The 15532-nt window shown below is 45.0% G+C and overlaps 1 pseudogene across 1 annotated transcript in view; it reads left to right on the plus strand.

Moving 5' to 3' along the window:
• Positions 1-15532, plus strand: part of LOC311145067 (calcineurin-binding protein cabin-1-like) — a 92291-nt pseudogene that overhangs the window by 13498 nt on the left and 63261 nt on the right. The window contains exons 2-22 of the transcript XR_014615572.1: positions 2189-2526; positions 2674-2985; positions 3842-3858; positions 3919-4102; positions 4194-4330; positions 4648-4865; positions 5017-5089; positions 5209-5396; positions 5607-5744; positions 5927-6121; positions 6339-6564; positions 6671-6824; positions 8088-8203; positions 8381-8540; positions 9150-9356; positions 9978-10148; positions 10581-10661; positions 10891-11043; positions 11190-11413; positions 14524-14589; positions 15266-15448. The product of XR_014615572.1 is annotated as a calcineurin-binding protein cabin-1-like (transcript). The remainder of the gene's footprint in view (positions 1-2188; positions 2527-2673; positions 2986-3841; positions 3859-3918; positions 4103-4193; positions 4331-4647; positions 4866-5016; positions 5090-5208; positions 5397-5606; positions 5745-5926; positions 6122-6338; positions 6565-6670; positions 6825-8087; positions 8204-8380; positions 8541-9149; positions 9357-9977; positions 10149-10580; positions 10662-10890; positions 11044-11189; positions 11414-14523; positions 14590-15265; positions 15449-15532) is intronic.

The raw sequence follows: 15532 nt of genomic DNA on the forward strand, positions 1-15532 counted from the left end.
AAAGAGAAACGACAGTCCGTCTGCTTTAAGACATGAAGGTCAGTCAATCCGGAAAATTTAAAGAACTTTGAACGTTTCTTCAAGTGCAGTCGCAGAAACCTTCAAGCGCTATGATGAAACTGGCTCTCATGAGGACCGCCACAGGAATGGAAGACCCAGAGTTACCTCTGCTGCAGAGGATAAGTTCATTAGTTAACTGCACCTCAGATTGCAGCTCAAATAAATGCTTCACAGAGTTCAAGTAACAGACACATCTCAACATCAACTGTTCAGAGGAGACTGCGTGAATCAGGCCTTCATGGTCGAATTGCTGCAAAGAAACCACTACTAAAGGACACCAATAAGAAGAAGAGACTTCTTGGGCCAAGAAACACGAGCAATGGACATTAGACCGGTGGAAATCTGTCCTTTGGTCTGGAGTCCAAATGTGAGATTTTTGGTTCTGACTGCTGTGTCTTTGTGAGGCACAGAGTAGGTGAACGGATGATCTCTGCGTGTATGGTTCCCACTGTGAAGCATGGAGGAGGAGGTGTGATGGTGTGGGGGTGCTTTGCTGGTGACACTGTCAGAGATTTATTTAGAATTCAAGGCACACTTAACCTGCATGGCTACCACAGCATTCTGCAGCGATACGCCATCCCATCTGGTTTGGGCTTAGTGGGACTATCATTTTGTTTTTCAACAGGATAATGACCCAAAACACACCTCCAGGCTGTGGAAGGGCTATTTGACTAAGAAGGAGAATGATGGTGCTGCATCAGATGACCCGACCTCAACCCAATTGAGATGGTTTAGGATGAGTTGGACCGCAGAGTGAAGGAAAAGCAGCCAACAAGTGCTCAGCATATGTGGGAACTCCTTCAAGACTGTTGGAAAAGCATTCCTCATGATGCTGGTTGAGAGAATGCCAAGACTGCAAAGCTGTCATCAAGGCAAAGGTTGGCTACTTTGAAGTTTGACATTTTTGAACAGGTGATGTTGAGATGTGTCTGTTACTTGAACTTTGTGAAGCATTTATTTGGGCTGCAATTTCTGAGGCTGTTAACTCTAATGAACTTATCCTCTGCAGCAGAGATAACTCTGGGTCTTCCATTCCTGTGGCGGTCCTCATGAGAGCCAGTTTCATCATAGCGCTTGATGGTTTTTGGTACTGCACTTGAAGAAGCTTTCAAAGTTCTTGAAATGTTCCGTATTGACTGACCTTCATGTCTTAAAGTAATGATGGACTATCTTTTCTCTTTGCTTATTTGAGCTGTTCTTGCCATAATATGGACTTGGTCTTTTACCAAATAGGGCTATCTTCTGTATACCCCCCTCCCTACCTTGTCACAACACAACCGATTGGCTCAAACGCATTAAGAAAGAAAGAAATTCCACAAATTAACTTTTACCAAGGCACACCTGTTAATTGAAATGCATTCCAGGTGACTACCTCATGAAGCTGATTGAGAGAATGCCAAGAGTGTGCAAAGCTGTCATCAAGGTTAAAGGGTGGCTATTTGAAGAATCTGAAATATAAAATATATTTTGATTTGTTTAACACTTTCTTGGTTACTACATGATTCCATATGTTTTATTTCATAGTTTTGATGTCTTCACTATTATTCTACAATGTAAAAAATAGTAAAAATTAAGAAAAACCCTTGAATGAGTAGGTGTGTCAAACTTTTGACTGGTAGTTTATGCACAAACTCTTCAGACCTTTTTAGTCTGGGAAGCATGCGGTCACCTTTTCCCTAACCCTTTTTCTAAACCTAACCGTAACCTTAGCAAGCAGTTGCTTATAAACAGATCGTTTTTTGATAGTATGACCATCTGTAGATCATCTACAGATGGACTATCCGGACTATCCAAGTAAAGTGTTACCTAATTATCTATCATAATATCCCGTCTCCCGAGTGGCGCAGTGGTCTAAGGCCACTAGAGATCCTGGTTCGAATCCAGGCTCTGTCGTAGCCGGCCGTGACCGGGAGACCCATGGGGCGGCGCACAATTAGCCCAGCGTCGTCCAGGGTAGGGGAGGGAATGGCCGGCAGGGATGTAGCTCAGTTGGTAGAGCATGGCGTTTGCAACGCCAGGGTTGTGGGTTTGATTCCCACGGGGGGCCAGTATGTATAACTGTAAGTCGCTCTGGATAAGAGTGTCTGCTAAATGACTAAAAATGTAAAATGTAAATAATATTTTCCAGGCTGTTTGTATTTCATCTGCAAAGCCCTAGAAAATGATTATTGTTACACCAAAGGGCTGGTGTTGAAGGAGAAGGTCTTTGAAGAGGGACTCCATGCAAATGTTCCTGAAGTGGTACGGCCCTACTTCTACCCACCTGTCTACTTATCATAAATGTTCGCTATCAAACAGCTGTCCTTATGGTCTTGATCTTGACCTCATGCTCCATGTGGAGGTGGATGAGGAGGAGACCCAGACCATTGTGGAGGAGGCAATGGATCTACGAAGGCGCAGACAGGCTCTCTCTGCCCGGGAACCCAAACCAGACCTGGTGCTGGTCCAACCCATCCTCTGTTTCTCGTGAGTCTTCACATTTACCCCCCCCCCTTTGTAGTTTCAGGGTAGACAGTTGCTGTGAGTATTCAAACATGTATTTGTTTTTCATTGTGATTAAGGGTAGGAATGTATTGTTTTAATTGACAAAAAGCATTTTGGACTTATTCTCAGGTGGAAGAATGTGGGAGAGATCCTCCTTGCCATGTACAGACATCAGACCAACTGCGAGCCGCCACGCCCAAGCCTGGGCCACAGGATCAACCTGTCCCAGTACCGCGACCCCAACTGCCTCCAGGCCTTACCTCCTGAGCCCTGCCCTCCTGTCAGTGAGATCCAGACCATCCCCAGCAGCAGACCCAGCTCCTCCCTGCCTCCACTCCCTGTCCCTGAGCCATCAGCACTGTCCCAGCCCAGCCCTGTGGTTCAGATCACACAGAACCAGACTGTAGAGGTCACTACAACTACAGCCCCCTCTGATGATCAGTAGCTTATTTTCATCAAATTTAGCATGTCAATTCCATTGATTTGCAAGCATGAACCCATTTAGACAACATTGAATTGACTGGTTTACATTTACATTTACATTTTAGTCATTTAGCAGACGCTCTTATCCAGAGCGACTTACAGGAGCAATTAGGGTTAAGTGCCTTGCTCAAGGGCACATTTACGTCATTTAGCAGACGCTCTTATCCAGAGCAACTCACAAATTGGTGCATTCACCCTATAGCCAGTGGGATAACCACTTTACAATTTTTTTTTGGGGGGGGGTAGAAGGATTACTTTATCCTATCCCAGGTATTCCTTAAAGAGGTGGGGTTTCAAATGTCTCCGGAAGGTGGTGAGTGACTCCGCTGTCCTGGCGTCGTGAGGGAGCTTGTTCCACCATTGGGGTGCCAGAGCAGCGAACAGTTTTGACTGGGCTGAGCGGGAACTATGCTTCCGCAGAGGAAGGGGAGCCAGCAGGCCAGAGGTGGATGAACGCAATGCCCTCGTTTGGGTGTAGGGACTGATCAGAGCCCGAAGGTACAGAGGTGCCGTTCCCCTCACTGCTCCATAGGCAAGCACCATGGTCTTGTAACGGATGCGAGCTTCAACTGGAAGCCAGTGGAGTGTGCGGAGGAGGGGGGTGACGTGAGAGAACTTGGGAAGGTTGAACACCAGACGGGCTGCGGCATTCTGGATGAGTTGTAGGGGTTTAATGGCACAGGCAGGGAGGCCAGCCAACAGCGAGTTGCAGTAATCCAGACGGGAGATGACAAGTGCCTGGATTAGGACCTGTGCCGCTTCCTGTGTAAGGCAGGGTCGTACTCTCCGAATGTTGTAGAGCATGAACCTGCAGGAGCGGGTCACCGCCTTGTTTAGTGTATGCTCTGATAATGCATTTTGTTGTTTAAGGATCAATTTGTGCCCTCACAGCTATGGAAACCTCGCTCACTGAAAAGGAGAAGGAGAAGTTGAAGAAGGCCCCTAAGAGTAGACGCATAATGGAGGAAAACGGAGACACTGCCAAGCGCCGCTCAGCTTGGGTCAGAAAGAGCCAGGGCAAGGAGGAGGAGAAGATTGACTTCCAGGAGCTGCTGTTCAAATACCTACCATCCAGGTATTGTCATGAAACCTCAAGGGGAAACTTTCAACACATTGCAAGTATATATTCTTATTGGATGATAACTAGGCTCTTCTGTTCCACTCACACTGAAGAAGTTTGACCTTGAGGATGATGACGTGAGCCTGAGTAACCTGGAGGCCCAGTGTGAAATCAAGCAGGACTTCTAGCTGCTCCATGGCACAAGCGGCATGCCTTTAGACTCTATTGAATACATGGATTCAGGTACATGTCTTATGTAAATAACGCCACGCTGCTTGCTTAGCGAGTACAGCTTCCTCCTGATTCGGTTTATGCTGAGGCTCGAACCCAGGACCTCTGCCTCACAAATTGCATCATGTGACCGCCCTCCTGAAGCGTCTTACCCAGTCGCGCCACCGAAAAGCTACCTATTCGGCAGCGCAAGTGGAGACACTTCAGGCTGAGGAGTGAGTTTCACAGAGCCCCATCTGTAACATTTATACAATCCTCTGACTGAAATGCAGAGTCGATGTCAAACATCTCATGGGATTTACATTGTCTTACTCTTTCCTCATCCCCAGAACAACAGGATGTCCACAACTTCCTGCTCAATAATATGAGCAACGGTGGGATATTAGAGTTGATGATGCGCTATCTGAAAGTGGTGGGTCAGAGGTTCATGGAGGAGTGGCCTCGTGGGCTGACTGCAGTGGTGCTGGAGGTGTATCATAGTTGGAGGAAGCACAGTAGTGGCCTGCCCAACTCTCTACTCTGCAACTGCAGTAATCAACACATACGGGTATGGGACATCTATTCTGACTCTTCTGATTTGTTACTTCATTGACAGTGTTTTTAGTTGAAGTACTTACATCTCTGCCTATGTTTTTTCAGTCCACCTAATGCGAATGTCAATCGGTCTGTAAGAGAGTTGTGATTGGTGTTTTATGCAGGAAATGTTGCTGATGAGCCTATCATGTATGGAGCTTCAGTTGGAGCAATGGTCTCACAGCAAAGGCAAGAACGGTACGTGTCAAACAGAGAGCTGTACTTTGGTATTCCTTAATGAAATATCGGTTTCTGTTGGTTTCTTTCTTTTACAAAAACCATATTGGTGTATTCCTTTCTTCGTTTTTATTGTGAAGGGTCCCCAAGAAAGTGCAGTGGGGGCCAGAGCAGTGTTGTGTGTGATGCAGAGTTCTCAGGGCAGCACTTTGAGGGGGACCTGTTACAGCTGGTCCTGGGATCATCACAGGGGAACCTGTTTGAGGAGAACTGGCTGGCCGTGGTGGTGCGTGTTTACTGGCTCAAGGCATGCTTCTTGGCCCTGCAGGTAACCTTCACATTCATCCGGCAACATAATTTACCCCAGTTTCCTTGAATATTTACCATATCACTTGAATATTTGTTTCTAGTATCATACTGAGTTGACCTCTTACCCCATACATCTCACATATTGATTTGTCTTAATCATTGAAACCAATCTGATCTACATTTTCTGATCTACATTTTCTATTGACATGTGACTTGTGACCTCTCACAGGGAGACATGGGCCAGGCCCTGGAGAGCTATGATGTGTGTACAGGCATGTTGCAGAGTCACGCACGGACCACAGAGGAGGACAAGTACACCATCTACATGCCCAACCTGCGTGTGGATGCAGCAATCTCGGTGGAGGAGGTCAGTGGAACGGCTGAACAGTAAAACTATAGCACAAATACTCTATTTGAATAACATGCACTTGGCCCTCAATTGTGATGTATTATTTTGTCCAACCATCCCATTAGAGCGTGTAGTTCCCCTGTGGTTTTGAGTTGTTTGGTTCATCAGAAAGCGTTCCCATCTCCCCATTGCATGGACAGATTGATAAGAAGCTGAAGTTTCTGGAGCGTTGTCAGTCCCTGGAGGAGATCCAGCGTCTGTTTGAGTCTAGGGACTATGAGTCTGTGGTGCGGCTGCTGCAGCCCACCCTCAGCTATGGCTCTGGGCGGGTCAAGCCTCTGGAGTTTGTCAGCTCTGTGCCTGAGAGGCCTTCCCAGCTGCTGCTGGCTCTTTTAGTGTCAATAAGTCTTTCTCTTTGTGGCATGGCTATCACTACTAATCAGTGTGGTACCAAAGTAGGAAAGCGGTATTAAATGCTTAGCACATCGGTACATTCTATAAGCATGTCTGTCAATACTAATCAGTGTGGTAGCGACATGGCAAACCAGTATTAAATGCTTCATCAGTACATTCTATGACATTTTTCCTCTTTCCCTGGCGTCTCTGCCCCAGAACTCCCTTTTGAAACTGAAGGACTACCGTCAGTGTCTGGAGTGCACCGAGGTGGCCCTGAATGAAGCCCTGCAGCAGCTCAACTCTGTCCCTGTCAGCTCTCACACGGCAAAGGAGGAGGGAGCTGCTGGGAGGCATCAAGGTCTGCTTCACAGTGGACTCTCAGCTCCTGAGCAACGTCAACCGCTACACCAGCATGGCCCGGCTGGCCAACAACCTCATCCAGGTCAGACACGCACAGGGGCAACACTCACACTAATATACCTGGTAGACACAGAGTGTGTTTGGAAACAGAAAATTATATATAAATGTGTTGTGTGTCTTGTCTCCAGCTGAATGACTGCAGCATGGTGATCCCAGATGATCCCAAGAAGCCTTATTTCTCCTCGGTCATGCCCTGGATTCTCCTGCACCACATGATCAAGCACGAGGAGGCTGCCTTCAACTGCCTGCTTCGCCAGCACATATCTACAGGGGACGATGACGGTACACTACATGACCAAAAGTATGTGGACACCTGCTCGTCGAACAACTCCATAATCATTGGCATTAATATGGAGTTGGTTCCCCCTTTGCTGCTATAACAGCCTCCACTCTTCTTGGAAGGCTTTCCATTAGATGTTGGAACATTTCTGCGGGGACTTGCTTCCATTCAGCCACAAGAGCATTAGTGAGGTCGGGCACTGATGTCGGCGTTCCAATTCATCCCAAAGGTGTTTGATGGGGTTGAGGCTCTGTGCAAGCCAGTCAAGTTCTTCCACACCGATCTCAACAAACCATTTCTGTATGAACCTCGCTTTGTGCACAGGGGCATTGATATGCGGAAACAGGAAAGGGCCTTCCCCAAACAGAATCGTCTAGAATGTCATTGTATGCTGTAGCGTTCAGATTTCCCTTCACTGGAGCTAAGGGGCCTAGCCCGAACCATGAAAAACAGCCTCAGACCATTATTCCTCCTCCACCAAACTTTCAGTTGGCACTATGCATTGGGTCAGGTAGCGTTCTCCTGGCATCCGCTAAACCCAGATTCATCCGTCAGACTACCAGATGGTGATGTGTGTTTCATCACTCCAGAGAATGAGTTTCCACTGCTCCAGAATCCAATGGCGGCGAGCTTTACACCACTCCAGCCGACCCTTGGCATTGCGCATGGTGATCTTAGGCTAGTGTGCGACTGCTCGGCCATGGAAACCCATTTCATGAAGCTTCCGACAAACCGTTCTTGTGCTGATGTTGCTTCCGTAGTGAGTGTTGCAACCGAGGACAGATTATTTTTACGCGCTACATGCTTCAGCACTCGGCAGTTTCCCGTTCTGTGAGCTTGTGTGGACTACCACTACGCGGCTGAGCCGTTGCTGCTCCTAGAAGTTTTAACTTCACACTAACAGCACTTACAGTGGACCGGGGCAGCTCTAGCAGGACAGAAATTTGACGAACTGACTTGTTGGAAAGGTGGCATCCTATGACGGTGCCATGGTGAAAGTTACTGAGCTCTTCAGTAAGGCCATTCTACTGCCAATGTTTGTCTATGGAGATTGCACGGCTGTGTGCTCTATTTTATACACCTGTCAGCAACTGGTGTGACTGAAATAGCCTAATCAACTCATTTGAAGGGGTGTCCAAATACTTTTGTGTATATATAGCGTATGTGGTGGTGAAGTCCATCCTGTTCATAACTGCTATGATGCCCTGTTTAAATCTATGTTGGAAGCCCTAAAATATGTTGTTGTTTCCTGTGACCTTCTTCAGATTACTCTAACACCCCCATTCTGCCCTCCTCCCTGATGCTGCTCAACACTGCCCATGAATACCTGGGCCACCGCTCCTGGTGCTGCAACTCAGACGGAGCTCTGCTCAGGTTCTATGTGAGTCGGTCAACAGAGCTGAGATTGTGTGGACGTCCTTTGTCAGCTCAGTCAATTCTCTCTGTTTTTGTTTTCCTATGATATGGTTTTAATTCGTTTCTAATGGCTTTTACGTATTTTTCATAGTTTAATCAGGAGAGAACTTTCCTCAGTGTTGTCTTCATGTTCATGGTTCAGGTTCATGTTCTGGAAAAAGAGTTGTCTCTCTAAAGTGGAGGATACCCATCCCTACAAAGAGGAGTTGGAGATGGCCTTGGACCAGTGGTTCTACTGCCTGTACGCCTACCCCAGCAAGAAGAGCAAGGCCTGCTATCTAGAAGAGCACTCTGTTAAACAGGTCAAACACCCAGCCCTCTTAATGTCATATTACTGACTGTCAATCTTTCAATGCCATTCACATTTCTGTTGTCCAATTGTTTTGAGAGGATTAGCTAATGGAGATTGTGTAATGTATTCAACTGGCCACTAGGTGGCTGTCAATTCCACATTAGGTTGTTTACACATGGATTGGCTTGTAGTGTAACTGTGATATGCAGTAATTGCATGATGAATAGACTCTGCTCCAAAGGGACCAGGTTCATTAGTTAATGAATGCAGTCCCCCGACTAATTAACTACTGGTTGGTCATCTGAGTCATACGACCCAGGAACTCCACTAGAACAGGTCAATACATGAGTAAGCAAGCAATTGATTCACTTTCAGGGAGTTTGAGTGAGATTAATTATCTGATTGCCTTTGCATGAGAATGTACCAGCCTGTGCTGTTAGTCCCTTATCATGCTAGAGGGATTCACCAGGGATTTACTTAGGAACAGTTGAATCTTTGGGAAATCTCTTTGGGGGCTAGTTTTAAAAAGTGTGTGTTAGTACAATTATTTCTTTTTAACAGTACAATATAAATGTTTTGCTTATCTTCATAACTAACTGTGTTTTTCTATGGAGAGCAGGTGGAAGTCCTTTGGAGCAACGCCCTCTTCATGTTGCAGTACTTCAAGCCCAAGATTCTGCCTCAGTTTGACAGCTACAAGACGAGCATGGTGTCTGCTGACCTGGCCAACCTGCTGAAGAGGATCTCTGGCATTGTGCCCCACAGTGACACTCCCATCCTCACCATGGATGAGGTGTCCGCCTACATCGAGGGCACGGCCGGGAAGGTCAGTACAGGGCATCCATGAGGTGCAAATGCTAATTGACTGGATGTAGCCTCAGCCTGGCTTTACATGTTGCCATGGAGAACTGTTTAGCAGGGTTGGGGTTAATTCCTTACATTTTATTCTAATTCAATTTCCTCTCCCTGTAAATTCAATTTCATTCAATTTAAATTCCAGGTCACTCTCTGAATTCAGAGAATTTGATTCCAATGTTAGGTAAATTCCAATAATTTAATTCCCAATTCAATATTATACCCAACAATTCCACAAATTCGAATTCAATTCTCTCAGGCTTTCAGGCCGATTATGTCACTGTTCAGATTGCCTAGCTATACTAGAAATATAGAAATACAAGTTGAAATAATTTAAAAACAAATCCTGAGGTCATTTTTTGTGAATTAATTCCATTAACTGTGAATCGTACAAATATTGAATTCCAAAGATTACAATTTCAATTCCAATTCAAACACTCCAAATAGTGCACTGTGTTCTACTTTTCTAAACTTAATGGATGTCACTTCTGGTCATGCTGTGTGTGAATTCATTGTTTAGTACATTGATCTATCTAATAGAGAGAAATCACTGTTGACAGTAGTGGATATAATGTGTCTGTGTGTATTTCAGATGGAGGAGAGGAGAGATACCATGCTGGAGACATCGTCCCAGTGTTTCCAGGGGGCGTCTCATTGTGAGGGGGATAGTGATGAGGAAGAGTGGCTCATTCACTACATGCTGGGGAAGATAGCTGAGAAACGCAAGCAGCCACCCTGGGAATACGTCCAGCTCTACAAACAGGTGCACAGCAGGGGACACTATCTGTAGACTCCAGTGATTCATAGGTCTGCCTTGCAGACTAGATTTATACAGACAGGGGGAGCCCTAGGGCTCAAAGGAGCGGGAATCTTCATGGAGGTCAGTACAGTGGAAGAGGGGGAAGGGGATGTGAGTTATAGGGAAACTGGGAAGTCAGAGGTCAGATGATGCAGCTCTGTCTGTATGTCTTTCCCTGTCACCTTCACTGCTTCTTCACCTTTCCAGACCCAGTACTTCCATTCTATACCTCCATTCTATAGCTTAGATTAGAATCACTATGTATCTGTTTGTTTTTCTGTTTTTCCAGTACATTAAAGGCTGATATTTGACCATTGAAAGATATTGACCATGGCAACCAGTGTTTCATCCAGATGAGGATCTGATGCTCTCTCCTCTCTTTTGCTTCCCATGCAGGCAGCACATAATCTGCACGAGGAGGCTGCCAGATAACCCCAAAAGATACACTACCACAATCACCCTGACTTGGCCATGGAGGTACACATGCTTTAGACCAGAGGGTTTCTAGGTCCAGTCCCCACTGGGCCATTACTTACAGTTGTGCTTTTGCACATGAAGCTACCACTTCTGAAAATATAGTTTATGGCTGTATTCATCTAGAATGAATGACATGCAAGTGTCTTTTTTGTGCAATAGTAGATATATATCGAGAGTATACCTCGTGTTATTAAAGCTGTGTGACTCTCTGGCATCTCTCTCCAGCTAGCTGGACATCCGTCTGAGTGCCACTATCCTCAAGCTGCTGGAGGCTGAGGAACCGGACCTGGAGCATGAGATCTTCTTCGACATCCTGGCAGAGGCGGCCACTGAACCCTTCGCCTGGGGGGGAAGAGAAGAGCATGCCCAATTCCAACGAAAAGTGAGGGGCCTCAACCTTTGACTGGGATCTATGCTCTTTCATATGAAGCTCATTCTGTGACTCAGCTACAAATCAAAAGAAAAACATGAAATTCCCCCACTCTGGCCCAACCTTTTTGTTTTGTCCCCCTCTCTCTCTCACGTCAGGGAGAAACCCCTTTCCGTGATGGACGAGGACTCTCACTGCTCTGTGTCGTCTGTGTGCGGTGCGATGGATGTTCATGGGGCCTCCCTCCCCTCCAACGCCGCAGGTCTGACATCCCCACCTTATACGGCCACTCCGGTCGACCATGATTACACCAAACGTAAAACCCTCCGGCGGCAGCAGCAGACGTGGCAGCAGCAGTATGAGGGGGAGCAGCAGGCTGATGGTACAGTCCCAGTCCTAGACTCTGGGCCTCTGGGGTTGGGTCCTTCCTTCACTGGGCTGGGTAGTAGTGGTGGTGAGAAGGATAATCACTATGATGATAATTGCTCTGGTTCCAGTAATGACCCCATTAGCACTGGGGGATTGGGATATCATGGTGAAATGGGCAATATGGCATCTCAGGTTATTTGGAAATTGTTTTACTGCACTATAAAAGCAACAGCATTTAGTTTAGGCAAACAGAGGTGTGATGGTAGAGTTTGGCAGAGGGCGAAATTGTGAAAATTATGATAATGCCCTTTTAATGTAAGAGCTGTTTAAAAAGAGCCTGACATTTCAGCCTGTTTCGGTGGCATGGAGTTTTGGCCTGCCAATAAGAAAGAGTTCCAAATCTTTGCCAATAACAGCTAATTTTCAGTTTTCCCCTCCCTATTCAGACCACTCCCAGACAGTCCTAGCAACATTCTTGCTTGAGAAATTGCTCTTTGCTACGAAGCTATTTTTGTTTCTTTTTGACAATTTTAATTGAAAACAATCACAGTAAGATACTTAATTGTTACCCAGAAATGATTTGATATTGAGATAAAAACAGCTGCACTGGACCTTTTTATCTTATGATTTCATCAGGTTTTTCTGAATTTCTTACTAATCTGTCACGCCCTGACTTATGGGACTCTTGTATGCTGAGTCAGGGTGTGGAGATCTATGTTATTATTTCTATGTTCTCATTCTATGTTTGGCCGGGTGTGGTTCCCAATCAGAGGCAGCTGTCGCTCGTTGTCTCTGATTGGGGATCATACTTTAGTAGCCTGTTTGTTATCATTAGTTGTGGGATCTTGTTCCGGGTATAGGCTTGTATTGTGTTTAGCCTGAGGACTTCACTTCACGTTACGTTGTTTTGTTCGTGTGTTTAGTTTATATAATAAACATGTATGAATTTCACGCTGCGCCTTGGTCTGACCCATCCTTCAACGAGCGTGACATAATCAAATAATCATAGCAGGGCAATTATTTCTGAAAATAATGCACGAAAGCTTGCTGGCTATCACGTTAGACTTGGATGTCGATATGTTCTCTGTAAGGTGTGGTGTCTTTTTAAAGGGGGTAATGGCCAGTAAAAGAGAGCTCTGTCCTGGACACAGCAGGCTTTTAGCGTGTTGACTCTAGACCCATGTGACAACCACAGAGCCACAGAGAAGACACAGCCAGGCTTCCATTGAGAGGTTTTACCTGATCCCAGGGAACAGTTGCTGCATTGTCCTGTCAATGACATCTCACTACAGGTTCACTTGAAACGACTGAGCTGAATTGAATATTTTGTCAAACACTGACAGGACACTTGTAGAGGGAGGCAGTTTACTTGTCCAAACTTGTCTTAATATAAATATTATGTGTCAAGGAAAGTTTGGTAGCTATACTGACACTTTTAACTGAGAAGAGGGGGGACAAAGAACTGGTTCTGAAAACTGCCTCTTACTGTGTGTGCAGGTTCATTACTAAACCAAAGTCTAGTGCTTGTTTTGCAGTGCTGCTTGAGTATTACTGATGGCTGGTTTACTAGTGGCAGTAGACCTGTCAGTTGGAACAGTAGGAGGAGGGGAAATGGAGAAGGGGCTGCATTTAGGGTACACATTAATGTTCTGTTTTAAAAGACTAGAGTGGGGTGAATCACTCACCTTGTAAAGAGTCATTTAAATTATTCTACTTTACTAGACCTATACTGTCCAAATACAGACTATATAAGAGCAGTGTTAAAAATCCTTCAGTAAAAGAGAGGTAGCTTTTCAAAATGTATTACCAACACAATATGATATCAGTTAATGCGCTGATGCAACTTTGCTCTACATTTTAACACTTAGCATTGCATGACAACAGTAGTGTGAGGGACACAAGCAGTTTACTCTTAACTCCCAATCGTTGGTGGTGAGCTGATTGTCTCCTTCACCACAGTGTGTATAACTCTGTGCGTCTTTTTAAAATGCACAAAATCTGAGTATGCTAAACCTACGTTTAAATGTACGGACCATTTAAGAGCGTATTTTACAGAGCGGAAGCAATCATGTAAAAATAATGTTATTATTATTTTAAATTTTTTTACGTGTGTGCCAGTTAATACTTGAGGACAGATTTGCATAATATGTTCCTGCAAAAAAGCTGAAATGCACATGTATGAAGCAGTATTCTTAGTAGCTTTTCCCTTGTAGAAACATAGGGCTATATACAGAAATGTACAATTGGTTCCGGTTTCCTTTTCTCCAGTATGTCCCATAATTGAAATTATATTCACAGCAGCATTGTGTATTGTTTACATTGTTGCAAAGACGTCAAGGGTTAAAAACAAATATTTGCCACAAGTGAAACAATATCATTGAATAAATGCTGTTGTAAATATTGAATGTAAACTGACCATTCATTACAAACGGCTTTGCAAAATATCATTGCACTATACCATAAAAACAGCCTTTGGCATTTTGTTTTTCAGTATGCCCTTTTTAGCTTGAATGTCTGAATACTGCAGCCATGTTGCCCATGTTGCCAGTTTCTCTGTCACCCTTTCCAGATTCCTTCCTACTTACCTGCCTACCTACCTGCCTGCTACCTCTCTGCCTGCTTGCTTCTGCCACCTGCTTTGTCATTTATATGCATGTAGATCCCAGGGGAAGAATGCTGTCACTGGACAACTTCAGTCCTCTCACAAACACTCCACTAAATGGTCTGCCGTGTGACTTGGACCATGGGCTACTATTTGACTTGGGTTTGGTGTTGGCTTACATTTGCAACAAAGATCTTAACCTATTTGATTGTATTTGAAAGTTATGCCATAATTACTGTGTTTTCATTGCAATTGTGTTCAGTTGATATGATGATGATATAATGCCAAATCAGTCAGAACGTGGTTGGCACCTCATTGGCACACATCCTTTGAGCTAGATGGCAGAAATGAACCACCATGTGCAGGCAGGTTTGCCAGTGGGTGCCAAGCCCTTCCTGTTTGATGCCTGTCTGAAACGCATCATGGTAACAGTCAGCAATTACGAGGAGTACTATTGTCAAATCAGGAATGTAGCTTTTTTTTGTGTGTTTTTAAAACAAACTCCTGATATCTTTTAACAGCCACCCCAGAACTTGACCATGATTCCTGCCTTCCCAGGTCTCCAATGTGGCTGGCATCCCTGAATGGTACTGCACTTAAGTCCCTCCCACAAACTGCTCTTAAATCCATATTCAGGACATTAGTGTTATGCACAATTTTAGGGAAACAATTGTTCAATGTAAAGGTGTCCTGAAATGAGTTCCACAATTTTCACAACTTCATCACTACCCCACACTTTTCTTTTAAGGGGCAATCTTTATTACAACACCTCTATCGGCTACATTTTTACATTTGGCTAATTACAGTAGGTCTTTAACAAGTCCCCAGAGCTCCTTTCATAGAACTTTGTTGCCCCCCTGCTAATTTGGTTATTGTCTGCAGAAGACTGCAGCTTCTTGCTGAGGTTGCACAATGTGCTTATTAAGAAGAATGCAGGCACCTATTTTTTTCAGTGGCTTCGGTGCTGTGCAAAGGCCTCCCTCAAAGCATGACTAAGGTCTAGTGCTGTTTTATGTTTGTACGATTACTATAATGGCTATCCTGCTGATGATCCTGATGTATATAGAGAATTAACACTACTATACACACTTACCCCATTTCATTCTTTGGGATCCACAAAACTATTTTATTCCTGAATGAAAGCCTTAACAGGTTTGTGATTGATCCCTTGATAACCCAGAGGATGGTCCATGGGTGTAACTGGCACCCAGGCCAGGCTCACAGTTGGCCACATGATCAGTGTTTGTGTTTGACTCCTGGCAGAGTGCAGTCAGGACAGCGTGGTGGTGATGCTGTTGGACAACAACTCCACCCAGGATGCCTTCACAGACCCCGCCAGCTCCCAGGCCAGTAGCCATATTAAGCTTTAGTCTGGGAAGGGCAGTACCTCTTCATCTGAGAACACCACCCCCATCAAGGAGGGCCAGCCTACAGTTAAAGACATAGGTGGGTTTTGTTTTTCCTTTTATCCTGAAATGCACTAATGGAAAAGCATTCTACCCGAACATCAGCTTTAGTATTTCTTAAATA

The sequence above is a fragment of the Coregonus lavaretus genome, assembly GCF_964263955.1.
Source record: "Coregonus lavaretus genome assembly, chromosome: 17".
Classification (NCBI taxonomy): domain Eukaryota; kingdom Metazoa; phylum Chordata; class Actinopteri; order Salmoniformes; family Salmonidae; genus Coregonus; species Coregonus lavaretus.